General features: G+C 38.8%; 1 protein-coding gene across 3 annotated transcripts in view; it reads right to left on the bottom strand.

The window, feature by feature from the left end:
* Positions 1 to 12,033, bottom strand: part of LOC106960096 (disks large-associated protein 1) — a 104,766-nt gene extending 92,733 nt beyond the window's left edge. For 2 of the 3 annotated variants that reach the window (XM_015053018.1, XM_015053020.1), the window contains exon 1: positions 11,819 to 12,032. The gene's annotated coding sequence lies outside the window, so the exon portion shown is untranslated. Of the gene's footprint in view, positions 1 to 11,818 lie in introns of all 3 variants that reach the window. The other variant, XM_015053019.1, reaches the window with a different exon arrangement.
* Positions 12,034 to 13,472: the final 1,439 nt, after the last annotated feature.

The raw sequence follows: 13,472 nt of genomic DNA on the forward strand, positions 1-13,472 counted from the left end.
AAAAAAAAAAAAAAAAAAAATTAAAAAAAAAAACAAAGGACCAACTTGTTGGAAAAAAATTAAAAAAAACAAAAAATGGGGAAAAACCAAATTTTTTTTTTTTTTTTTTTTTTTTTTTTTTTTTTTTTTAAGCATAATATGGATTAAATACCCTTTAAGTTTAGGAGAAGCATTTAAACAAATGCAATGGAGGTGGTGGATATCATCACTTCTTCACATACAGTCACACTGAAACCTAATATTAGCTGACTAATTAGTTGGGCTCCAGTAGTCCTTCTGCTCTCTACCTAAATGCTCTAGATGTTTCAGATATCAACTTTACCTTAAAAAAAAAAAAAAAAAAATCACAACTTTAATAACTGGAGAACTCTGGATGAAACCTCGTATTTAAGAGGTTTCACCCAGAGTTATGAGAGTGACAGGGTTGCTGTTTTATTAAGCAGGGATGGAAGGGCAGGTGAGGAGAAGCTCTGCTCCAAACTCAGCCCACTCCAGATGTTCCCTGGCATTTTATTAATGGGACTTAAAACCTTTGGAACAGTATCCTGAAATATCTTACTTTTTAAAGCTGTGGTACGCCTTCAGGTTGGTAACCCACATACCGATTTATTATAGCAGGGTAAGCGGGGCAGAATACAAGATGATGCCAAACTTCAGAATTTTAATTTTGCAAACTATGACTCATATCGTCCACACTACTTTGTGTTGGTCTATTACATACGTTTTCAATAAAAGTTAGTTACATGTGTGGTTGTAATGTGACAAAATGTAAATCATTATCCACTTGCCAGACAAGTGGATAATGATGCTCAAATTTTCATCTAGGCAGTTTTAGCATTTTTCATGTAAGACTTTTAAATGCTGCCAGCAATGCTTTCAGATTCAGAATAGTTCTTCCATGGCCTGAGGCTTTTCTTTGACAGCAGCCAGAATTGTTTTCATAGTTTGGAGCTGCTCTGTTTACTATAACCTGCCGATAACCTCACAGGAATAGCTCCCTCAGAATATGACTGCATTTTCATAGCAGAATGTCTAAAGGTTTACAACTTAATGACTCTACAAATGGTAAACAGGGCCATGATCGTGAGCCTCCAAATGAATCAGAACTGAAGAAAAACAACAAACCTAATCATTTCAAAGCCGGCTGCTATCGGTGTCACCAACTGAATTACCACATTTGGTTCCCTTCTCACTTGTTTCTGTGCAAAAAAAAAAAAAAAGGGCACTCATGCAGTGTGTATTCACACACACCGACACACATGTATGATCGCCATCTGTTGCACTGTAACCTCCCCAAGCTCGCCTTCCCTTGCTGTTCCACCGGGACATCCTCACTAATGATTCCTTAACTTTGTTACCGCCTCATTGTGGCAGTTAGCATGAGCCAAAACTAGATTTACATCTCGGTAATGGACAAAGCGTTGCACACTCATCTGCGTGACAGTTGCGCTGATTCACCAGTCCATGACGTCCATGTACAATGCTGACATCCACCTGCTCTCGAGTTACTCCAGTCATTTTGTCCATCTGCCTCATACCCTTTTGTGTCTGATAATACAGGCAGAACAGTCATGGTGCGACATTTTAAAGAAATATGTTTTCAAATTCAACTCCTCTTACAAACAGCTTTCTAGGGATCATGATGACTGATTAGTTGAATGCCAACAGAACTTTGTCGCAACCTTCAAAATTAGTATTTTCTCTAAGAACAAACTGACTCCAGTGCTGTCTGCCTCATTAAGAATCCAGTATGGAAACTCTTGTGTATATACAAAACAAGAAAGATTTGTATTTCTTTATCCAGTCTGAACATGTTTTGTCATTTGAAAGTTGTCAAACATAGAATGACTCTCTAATTGCCAGAAATTCAACCCTTGGTTAACTCATGCAGAGATCTCAATAAGTGGGTTTCATTTTGCTCTGAACACATCAAGCAACTAGCGGTAAAGAAAGAGAGACGGGCTGGTGAGGGATAACGTGAGCATAGTAAAGTTGGTGAGAGCTGGTTCACTGGCACTGACACCATGATGACCTTTTAGTCAAGAGATGAGCAGTTGGTCTTTGGAGCAGTTAATCCTTTGGAAAAGCTGGTCTTACAGACTTAGCAACATTCACTCCCCACTAACACACACACACATACACACACAGGAAACATTAGTAAAGCTGCAACAGGACAGTTTGTAAGTATAAATGAATTGCTTCAATATGTTACCAGGAATTTATGGCTTTGCATATACAGTACTGTCTTGAAAAAAATAGGACTAACTCTTGAACAGTTTATCAAGTTACAGTCATAAATTTCAGTGTGTTTCCACAGAATCGCATGCGAGGCTGTTAGTGGAAGGAAAAAAACCGTCTTGCAAGCAAAAACCTGTAGTCAGTCAGTCCGGCATGAATACTGTTTGTATTTTACCCTCCTTACTTTAATACCCCACAGGAAAAATAAAATAAATAAAAAATTGTGGAACAACATATTGTTGGAAAAAATCCTCGCACCAGACTCAGAGTGGAACATAATATTAGCAGCATTATGGCATGGATACATTTTATTTTTCTTTTGCCAAAAGGCAGAGGAAAGCGGAAGCGGGGCAGAAGCCGAGAAAAGCCTGGTAGAGGATGCAGCTGATTCATGAATGGGATGGAGGTTTACCACAAGTTACAGCTCAATAGTTTGAATTCATTTTTGTTAGAAGGGCCTCGTCAAAGTCCAGACTAAAATCCAAATGAGTATCTGTGGCAAGACTTAAACTTCAATGTGCATAGATAATATTCATTTAATCTGGTTAAACTTTTGCAAAACCAAAAAAAAAAAAAAATGGTAAAATGGAGTGCAGTTGAGCATGGGCTTTATTTGGGTTAATCAGAGTAAATATGGCTGAATGCAAGTGAATGCCTTAACCATGCATTATTTTCAGCAATCTTTTAATTCTTTATATAGAAGCCATTTACACAAATTGGTAAATTGAAACTAGTGGTAAGTCAACCAGATTTCCTTTTCAATTAATTAAACACAGTGAATATTAAAAATAAGATGGGAAACTTGGGGAAAAAAAGCATTAAGCATGAAAAAAAGGATATATATATATATATATATATATATATATATATATATATATATATATAAATAAGGGATGCACCAATATCAACTGTTTAACCAAATAGCAATATACATTTCCCTGCACTTTCAACAACATAAAAAATTTACAGACCATTCACATTGCTTCTCTGCTTAAGTTTAATTCTCATCGTCTAAATGGGTTTAAAACTTTTCATGAAAAGGTCTGATGTATAAATAATAAAAAAAAAAAAAAAAACTTTTACATCACAACTGATCTAAGTCCTGATAAGACCACAGTTTAGATCCAGACTTAGGATCTCTGATCTGTTGCCAAAATCCACAAAACATCCATCCATCCATCCATTTTCTGAACACCCTTGTCCCTCAGTGGGGTCGGGAGGGGTGCTGGTGCCTATCTCCAGCTAACGTTCCGGGCGAGAGGCGGGGTACATCCTGGACAGGTCGCCAGTCTGTCGCAGATCCACAAAACAAAACAAACAAACAAAAAAAAAAAACTGAGGTTTTTGAGACGTAAAAATATCAATTAATTTGCAAGACATCTTATACTGTATCATCTCATTGGTGAAAATAGAAAACTAATGAATTAGGGTGTTTAAACTGAGGATACCAGTGAAATGACAGCTCGTTGTGTGTGCTTCTTCTACACAGCACATTAGCTATCTCCGCCTTGTTCTACTGCTTGCTTTGGCTCCTCATTCATTGGCTCTTGTGCCTGATTTAGCCGGCGCCTTGGGCCAGCAGCATCTAGCGGTGGTATAGAGGGCCATGTAAATGTCACCATCTCAGAAGCTGTGCTCTGCAGAGCGTGAAATGAAATCTGGCAGAGTTTTAGGGCCCTGCCTCTCCTCACATGGACATTCCACAGTTCATGGGCCCCAATATAAAATCCATCACCATGCTATAATTACATCAAAGCCCACACCTTCTTTCTTTATAAATTATCTATTAGCCATGCGTGTTTCCATCACATCAGTACGACTGTAAAACTCGCATAAACACGATTCTTGTCATGTGATGTTTTCTTTTTGCTAAAGGAGCCTTGTCAAAATCGGCATTAGAAAGCGTTGATGTATAAGTCATAATTAGAAAGGAGCATGCTTAAGCTTTGTACTCCAACAAATTTAGTCATATTAATTTAATGCTGAATCTAGACTGGCTGATGCTAAATCCAATGGAAGATGTTGGAAGAGCTGCAAGCTGGCACAGAATGGCGATGAGCAGTTGAAGGTTTCAAAGCAACAAAGCTTCTCTTGGCTTTTCTTACTGGAAAACCTGCCGGTAGACTCATTTTAAATATTAAAATCAGGAACACAAAGGGGCTTTTAGTTTGGGCTGATGCCAGTTGGATGCAAGACAACAGCTTCAAACCTTTGTGCAGAGTTAGGACTGCCTCAGACCATCTTTTACATTCTCTTTTCTTGTCAAGGATGAGATCAAAGAAAGGACAGGTCCTCTGTTTTCAAGCCCTTATAAAAAAAAAAAAAAGGAGCATAAGCCATCCATCCACCTGGTGCTGTCAGACTTGGGACGAGCTCAATTAAAATCTCATATTTTTCTTCTAAAAGATCAGATCAATCAAAACCTGTCACTACATGACATCTACCTTGTGCTGCTTATTGCTACTTCATCAGCTCAGATTTGCGCTTCTGATTTAAAAATAGGCTCCAGTGAACCATTCAGAGACCTACCTTTTCCAGCTTATCTTGTGTAATGGGCTCTTGAAATAAATCTCCTTGCTTTAAATACACAGGATCTGGGCTCACAAAGGCTTACTTCGATGTTTGGAGACATGATAGTCTGACCTCCTGCGGAGATTCGGACTAGCATAAGGTAACTTGAGGCCAACTACTTCTCCGAAGCAGGGAGATGTAGACAGATTCAGATCTAGTTGTGGAATAAGCTGATAAAACTCTTAAAAGATAACGATGGCATCGTGAAACAATTACATATTAGTGGAAGTATGAATAATTGTTGCTATACTTGCATTCAGGTGCGACACTATGAGAATCTCATACAGTGTGTTCGATGAATCAGGATTTTCAAAAAACAGAATTTACACAACAGATACACAGTTTGGTCAGTTACATGGTTCTCAAGCAAACTGACGTAAGAACTTTAAAATAAATGCAACTGTGATCACACACACTCCCTCACTACGTGACGATCTCCGGAAACCGAGTCGTCATCAGTGCCGGGGAGATCTTTGTCGTGCATCTGATTCATCGTCTTTCTCCGTCTACTGTCACAGCTAGTGAGAGGCGGCCAAGCCAGAGGCTGCAGGCTACTGCAGAGAGCTGTGGCATGGAGGGACACTGGCATAGAAGCTCCTCTGCTGCTCCAGAAAGTTAATCCATAGCTCTGGGAAACACCAAAACTGTCAATATAACCACGTGATTGAAACTGTCAATATAACCACGTGATTGAAAGTTCCCCAACTGATGATTGAGCTCAGCTTTCAGGAGGCTGTATCTCAATTGTGTTTTCAGAACAATAACCACTGACCTACCATCATCAGAAAGCCTGGCTCTGTTTTAATGCAAGATTATCATTTTGTTATGTCAAATTATGTCAAACTGAAATATAATACAACGGAGGTCACCGAGATATTTGGAAGACAAATGTCCCTACTCAGTGCCTGGGAACAGTGGAAATGTCATACTAATTGGTTATTGTGGCACATGAAATCTGCACTTTGTGGAGGTTAAATAGGCTGACATGACAGCAGCACTGACTGTGGATCATCACATCCCGGCGACTGCAGTGAAATTATTACTCCTACTAAAATAATTAGACAATGTACCTTGGGACTATGACACATTAAAAACACCATCTTACAATTCCAGGCTGACAGCAGACGCTATTACACTGTCAAGATAATTGTGACTGTAAAGTCCTCAAGTGTCCCTGTTTTACTAATTAAAAATATACAAAGTAAAACAGATTTGAATCAACTCTTTTTGATAAAAAAAAAAAATCCTATTTTCTAAACTCCAAAATTCAAACTGTTATTTCCCCCCTCAAAATAATAATTGCAAATAGTACCAGGAAAAATTGTTTTACTGATCCATAACCTATGATGTCTCTAGCCATGAAAGAATAATGTGATTTTTTTTTTTCATTCAAGGCGTGAATACTTTTTTCTCATCATTGTCATGCCTAAAGACAAGTGATCTAACCAATGTATGAGCACCTGCATACAGAAAATGAAACCTTGATTTCACTGTGTGCACATATCGATACAATGCTACCATGTATATGAATGGTTATCACTGCTGTGTTTTTGTTTTTGCTACAACAAACACATCAGGCTTTGTGGAGATTCCTTATTAATAAGATCCAAATCTTCCCTATTTTTCAAACTTGGCATGCACTGAAGGTTTGTGTCCTAAGTAGTTTTCTGTATCAAGGTTTTTCCATGCTACTGTTCCTATGACTTTAAAACCCTGACTAACCACTTGTTTGAACATAATTGGACTTTATGTTAGAAAAATAAGGCTTCTTCAAAGTCACATGACCCACTGGTCCAAATGTCTATTCAGTTCAATGTGTTACTTGACAATCCTATGTTCTGAACGACATGATACAAATTGTTTTCTTTAGAATCAAAATGTCACAAAATGTGATAGAAAATATAAAATGAATTGTAATTTGGGCAAATAAGCCCTGCTTGGCAATATTATGTTCTATAAATGAGCACCAACTATTACTTCATGTAGCCACAAGCAACAAATACAAAAGTATTTTTTTTTAAATAAAGTATTTTTCGTATTAAATGCCCAGCTCCTTTAACACTGAACTTAAACAACAATGGTTGTTTTGGACCTTGTGTTGTTCACCTAATGGTTGTTCACAATTCATTTTTAAATGCTTGTTAATTGTTCTTTTTATTTTGTTTTTGTACGCTTCATTTGGAACTGAATTGCACATGCAAAGTTAAATACTCTTCCAAGTACAAACATGGCATTTGAAGTATTTTTGTCTTTCTAAAATCACATGTGATTTGATGTGATAATACAAGTGTGGCACTAATGAATCAGTAATTGCTGCAGCTCCAACAACAAGTGCACAATATGCTTAGTCAGTGCTGTAAATCTACTGTATGCTTTCTGCTTGTGAGCAGCAATGACTGAGCTTATTAGATTCCAGGGAATCCAATACAGAAGCAGAAGTCTATATAAAATCAATCTTGAGCCACAGTAACCATAAAGAGACTTCTCACAGACACATTATTATCTGCATCAATTCTGCAGATGACCATACACTCCACAACACTTCATTAAAATCATCAACACACCATTATCTACGGGATGCCTTTACCCCAGAGGAGCCATTTGTATATCGACATTTGGCCATATATCTGTTCACCTTGACATCATGAAAAAACTAAATGAGAATCTGCCACCATCGCTGCCATTCCTTATACAGGCATGGCACATTGCATTCTTTAAATTCAGAATTATAACAAGGTTAGAATGTGTATACTCCATCACACAAGTTAAGTAACAGTTGCTTAGCATTCTACAGCAGAGTCGAGCACTGAAAGGCATCTGCATCCGTACGGGGACGTTGATAAAGGCAGCTCTCCCTCAGTCTCCGGCTTAAGGCCTCCCTGGTGGATTATGTTACCCAACAATGGCACTGGCCTTTCACAGTTGGAGCATGCTCCAGTTGCTGGAAGGCATACAAACATGTCTTCCTTTCCTTCTTCCTACTTCTCCCACCAGAATTAACAGTGTCCCCTGACAAAAAGCATGTCTAGAATACATTTTTATACTACCAAAGCAAGTCCTATTTTTTGCAACAAAGAAAGGAGAAAACAAACTGTACGTTCATGACTGATGTCCAGATTGTTTTGATTCTTGGAAAACATAAAAAAAAGAACAGTCAAATTCTTTATGCTTAAGCTGACAAAATAATGGAGACAGACAAAAGTCTTGAAGTAACAATGGAGTACCAAGCTTGTTTGCAAACATACAAACTACAAACAGAGAGGAAAAGAGACCGGAAGGGGTATATTGTCAAACTGCCTTCAGAAATCAGCAAGTATGATTTATTTTTTTTTATTTAGCATCATTTTGAACAGTCCTATTTTCCATCAGACATTCAATTAGCTATGGTTTTAAAAAGTCATGACACACAGAAATCTTGAACATAAACCTGACAGCAACAGAAATATCTAAGATCATGCACTTTACCAGTGCATGATCCAAATTGATCAAAAATGTTTTTTTTATTTGTCTCATCAATGATAATACCTAACAGATAAATGAGTCATGGTAATTAAAGAGGCAGTATTATGTGTTTTCCAGACACAGTGACATATTACAGCAGAATCAAACCACTATGTTATCTTCAGTTATTATAAAAATGCTATATCTATATATCAAATATGAATGAAAAGGCATTTTACATACTAATTTAACACCTTGAAATTGGTCCCCTGTCTCTTTAAAACCTTGCCGTTTCTGAAATTCCTCCTACATGAAATCATCACAACAGCGCTCATCTATTAACCCTTTAAAATTTTACCAGCGTAGCACTGAGAAGTAAAGTTAGGACATTACATTAGATTGCTAGTAGTTCTTTTACGACAGCTCTACGGCACAAAAGTGCTCTAAAATTACAGGATTCATACGGGAGTGCTTAGAGTAGTGGTCCCCAAACTTTTTCCTGTGAGGGCCACATAACTTTTCCCTTCTCTGGTGGGGGGCCGGAGATTGCTGACGGGGGGGCAGAAGGGGGTGGTCTTGGAAATGGAACATCCCCTGTTCTCCAACGCAAGTGACAGAGAGTTAGCGAGACATATTTGGACTTGACGGGGCCCGATTCGCCAACAGTGCGGCGTAATTAAAAATTGGCAAAGGAAAAAACACACGGGCAGGATTTACAGCACGTTGGAGAACACAATAACACCTGACTCATCAGAGCTGTCATCCACAAGCGTCATTACGACACAGTCGAGACTTTTGGCCTTCTTTAATAAAAGCTGCAGGGGGGCACAAGTTATGAGTAACAGGTCTGTCATCATTGCGCTTTGCAGAATCCTCTTGTGCGACAACCCCTGGGGTGTTAGAAAGCAATCATTGTGCCAATGCTCCTCTACCCTCTGGTCCTTGAAAACGCAATGGCCATTTGTTACATGTATATCTAGATGTATAATTTCATTTTAATTTCTGTGTTCTGATGCTTCAAAGTCAATCTCAAACAGCGCAACAACAAGGCCATTCTGTGATGACGCATTTCATCTGGACAGCATTATCTGCATAATCAAGCGAGACATGCTGGGGTATGTGAGAAGTGTGAAAAAGATGCAGAGATGTTGAATTATTAAACAGCTCTTATCTCACTTGAAAGCATCCCCAATATTCCACTGGCATCACCTACAAGGGATTAACTAAGGCAGTGTTTGTAGGCATCTTGTAGCAGAGAAGATGACTTTTAGTGCAGGTCAGAAAATACATATACTCATGCAATGGCATAATGTGATTAAATTTGGGGTGCTAATGTTTTTCCAGGGTGGAACGCAAGAAGAATATAATGTATATATATATATATATATATATATATATATATATATATTTCAAACTTTCAACAGTCTGTTGATGGGGGGTATTCTCTTCATTATTTCATACGACTGTGAGAAGAACAGCCCAAAGAATAATGCCGACACCAATATGCCTGACAGTTAGTACTGTGTTTAGGTTTTAAAACCTCTCCTTGGCGTCAATAAACTGTTAAACCATTGGTGAAATGACCCAATCTTTGTCTTATCTGGCCATAAACATCTTCCTTATTCATGCAGGCAGCTGAAAATTTCACATGTGCTTGAAGGCGTTAATTTTGGAGCATGGTCTTCCCACACAGATGTTAAGCTCACATTACTGCAGTGGCCCGTTTGTACAAGTTTGAGCCAGTGTGAATTAAAGAAAATCACTAACATTGTTTAAAAGCTGTATTAAAAGTGCAGAGATCAATCATACACACATGCCAGTTATTAATATTTAAATCACTTTAAATTCTGTTGTTGCTGAAATGTGCAATGCAAATAAATGTGATGATGAACTTGATATTATATGTAAAGTTGAATAAACAACTCAGGAGCAGAAAAAAATTATTGGCTCACCGACAATAAAAAAAAAGAACCAAATAGGGTCCAGTCATAACATATTTGCAGAGGTAGATTCGTTTCATTTATTAGCAAAACTGAAGAGAAAAATCTGGACTACGATGCATGAGCTCCTAGAGTTCAGCACAGAGACTAACATTACTTGACAGGCAAAAAAATGGAAGACTTCTGTTTTCACAGTACAATGAAACCCCTACAGTCAAGGAAGAAGCAGACAGTCTCTGGCGCGTGAGGGAGACTGCTGTGGCCTTGTGAATAATAAGGAAAGCGTGCGTGTTTGGTCTTTTCACGAGTTCCACAGGCAGCAGTGGGAAGATCAACAGATTGCCGGATTGGACTGCTGCATACTTTAGATAAGAGAGCAGAAAAATGTCCGCCTTACACCTTTTGGTAGAAAAGCAAAACTAACGATAACACAAGGAGAGAATAGAAAAAAGGAATTCAGTTCAACTGCAGCGTAAAGACGTGTTTTCCCCGTTATTCAGGCTTTGCATTCTAATTAGTTGATGAATTATGGCTTCGGCATATTTCACTGACCTCTTATTCCTGATCTTAGAATTTCAGTCTACCTCTCTAGAAATAAGAGGTTTATTGCATTCGCCTTAGCTCAAACACGATTGGCTAATTACTGGGTATATCTTAATAGAATAATTTTCACCTTCAACCGGCAGACAAACAACTTTATCACCCAAGACAAACCCCTCAAGCATTTAGATCAGACAAGTGATCCATTCAAATCGCATCTGGATTCAGTCTGGAGAGTAATTTGCAGATGTAACATTGTTCTTTTATACTGGCTGAATTGCACTGGCAACGCTACTTCAGGCAGTGTTTTAATGACTGTAATCACACAGTCAGTGTGGAGAAGTGCTAGTAGGACAGACTCAGAGAAACTGAACTATCTTTGAAGATAGCTGGGTACCAAAGAGGCTGAATAAGTTTGGCATGGATACATGAATGATCCATGTAGTCCCTATTACTAAGGATGAGGGCGAAAAGGTTTGAGAGTGTTGCTCAAAAATGAAGATATGCTGTGGAATGACTGGAGGCTTTGGTCAATTTAACATCCCACAGCCCTTAATGTGCGGTGAGATGACACTGAATAAAGCTGCGACCTCATCCCACAAGTGATAACAGCGTTAATGGATGGTAAAGAGAAAAGGTAGAAGTACGATCGCTGCAGAAAAACAGAAATCCTGCAGCTAGTCCTCATATTTAAATGCCAAATACGCAATAGCAGACGCAGGTCTGCCGTCAAAGCGCACGGATGGGGATGATTGGATATTCCTCAACTGCCTCGTTATCACAGATGGCGATAGTAGGGACAGCTGTCAACGCGCCAATTAAAATAAAGCAGTCTACCAAGTTTGTCGGGCATGTTAACCGTATTTATAAAATTACCAGAATTAAGACAAAGTTGTACATCTCCGTGCAAAAGAATAAAAAAAATCAGACAACACAACAGGACATTACGGTCTGAATCCCACCAGTCCAAAAGTGCATATTTCACATGGTCACTTTACTTGATGACAAACAAATTCTCTCTGCAGGATGAATGAAGCGTAGGGACGGGAGTAGGGGGGAAGCGCAACATGCACACATTTGCTGCCTACCTTGTCTGAGGGGAGTCCGTCCGGCAGCCCCTGAAAGAGTAATCCTGTGATTTCCGCTCAAATCTCCTTGTTTCCTTTAAAATGATCTGAAGTCAGCACTGATCACGGCACGTCACTTGCACGGTACGGTCCCGCGGAGCGTAGTATCTTCCTGTACCGCTCAGTCTGTGGGCTGCAGAGGCATCACTGAACGTATGAACCAGCGCTGCACATGAAGGGAGAGAAGGAAAAGCCGGAGTGGAGTATGTTTAAGGTGGATTCTCCAGCCTCCAGTGCACACTGTGCCACACAATCAAAATGATGGAAATAGTAAAATATCACTCGAAATGTTCATTCTGGAGTACTAAAGAGTTCTAGATTTTTATGCATCTTTCAGCTCCAGCTCTGCACCTTAAAAGCCTATAATTAATAAAAGAACAGTGGGATATGTTGATTGGTTTTATGTTTTTGTGTCTACAAACAGGTGAACTAATGACAATGACAAAGACTAGATGTTTTTTTTTTTTGTTGTTGTTGTTTTTTTTCTTTATTCTTTCATTTGTTTAGTGCAGGGATATGGAGAGGATCCAAAGAAGCTATGTTTTAGCTCAAAATTCCCATTTGTGAGGTGCATTAACTGCTTGTTTGATTCTCTGAACTCCAGGGTCAACAGCTCAATTTGTCCAGTACTGTGCTGTATGCATCCATGTCCTTTCAATACTGAAATAGTCCAGGGATCTTGTAATTCCTGCAAGAATGAAACTCAATTCGAGTAAATAAATCTATATTTTCATTGTTTACAATAATCTGTAATGTTACTGGGGTTTTTTTCTTCTTTTTTTTAAACAGTAATCTTTAAGGTCAACAAGGTTTTAATCGCGTTATAAAACCAACAGAGGAGGACTAAATAATGCAAAAATCTGCACTGGCAGTTCCATGATAAATAAGTAAATCCATCCTGGAAAAGATTATTATGATATAAGCTCAAAATCTTTTTATCACAGCTATTGTGACTAGATTGTTTTGGTCATTCTCGTGTTTTAAAAGTGGATTTATCTGTCATTGCACATAGAATTTTTCACTGTTTAATGAACTTCATTAAATGGCCAATAGGTTTACTCTACAGATGTTTTGTGTGCACAAGCGATACTGTACATTTCTTACATAAAACCCCCTTTTGCCATCTAATCAGAAGAAGTTCTGCGAAAAACGCCGCACCGCACCATCTTCTTTCACCTCTCTGTGTTTCTGATGCTGTGGAATGACTGGAGGCTGTCCTGCTGGGAAAGACGAAAACCAGCAAAGCAACCAAGCCGCTGCCTTTTTGACTCCCAGGCAGCCTGGATCTAATAACAAGGTTGCATACTTTGATACCATAACCCTGGCAACAGCAGCTGCTGCAGCTGCACTAAAAGCCTGAACTTGCTGGAGGCTACCTGGGTCTGCTAGTGTGGCCTTTGAATGATCAGAAATCAATGACAGTATGTATGTTGAATCCAAGCAATGACAGGGGCTTGGGCATGACACTGCATAAGAAAACATTTGCACTCGGTCGTTATTGGATCTCTTCGCCATAGCTCGAAGCTTTTTCATCAGCTAGCTTTCAACAATTTATTGGTGGCAGCCGGTCAATAGTGGTGTTCCCTGGAAGTGTCGGTGGAATCAATATTTCCCC

This window comes from Poecilia latipinna, unplaced genomic scaffold, assembly GCF_001443285.1.
Source record: "Poecilia latipinna isolate Pla-1442-1.1 unplaced genomic scaffold, P_latipinna-1.0 Scaffold1154, whole genome shotgun sequence".
NCBI classification, from domain to species: Eukaryota; Metazoa; Chordata; class Actinopteri; order Cyprinodontiformes; family Poeciliidae; genus Poecilia; species Poecilia latipinna.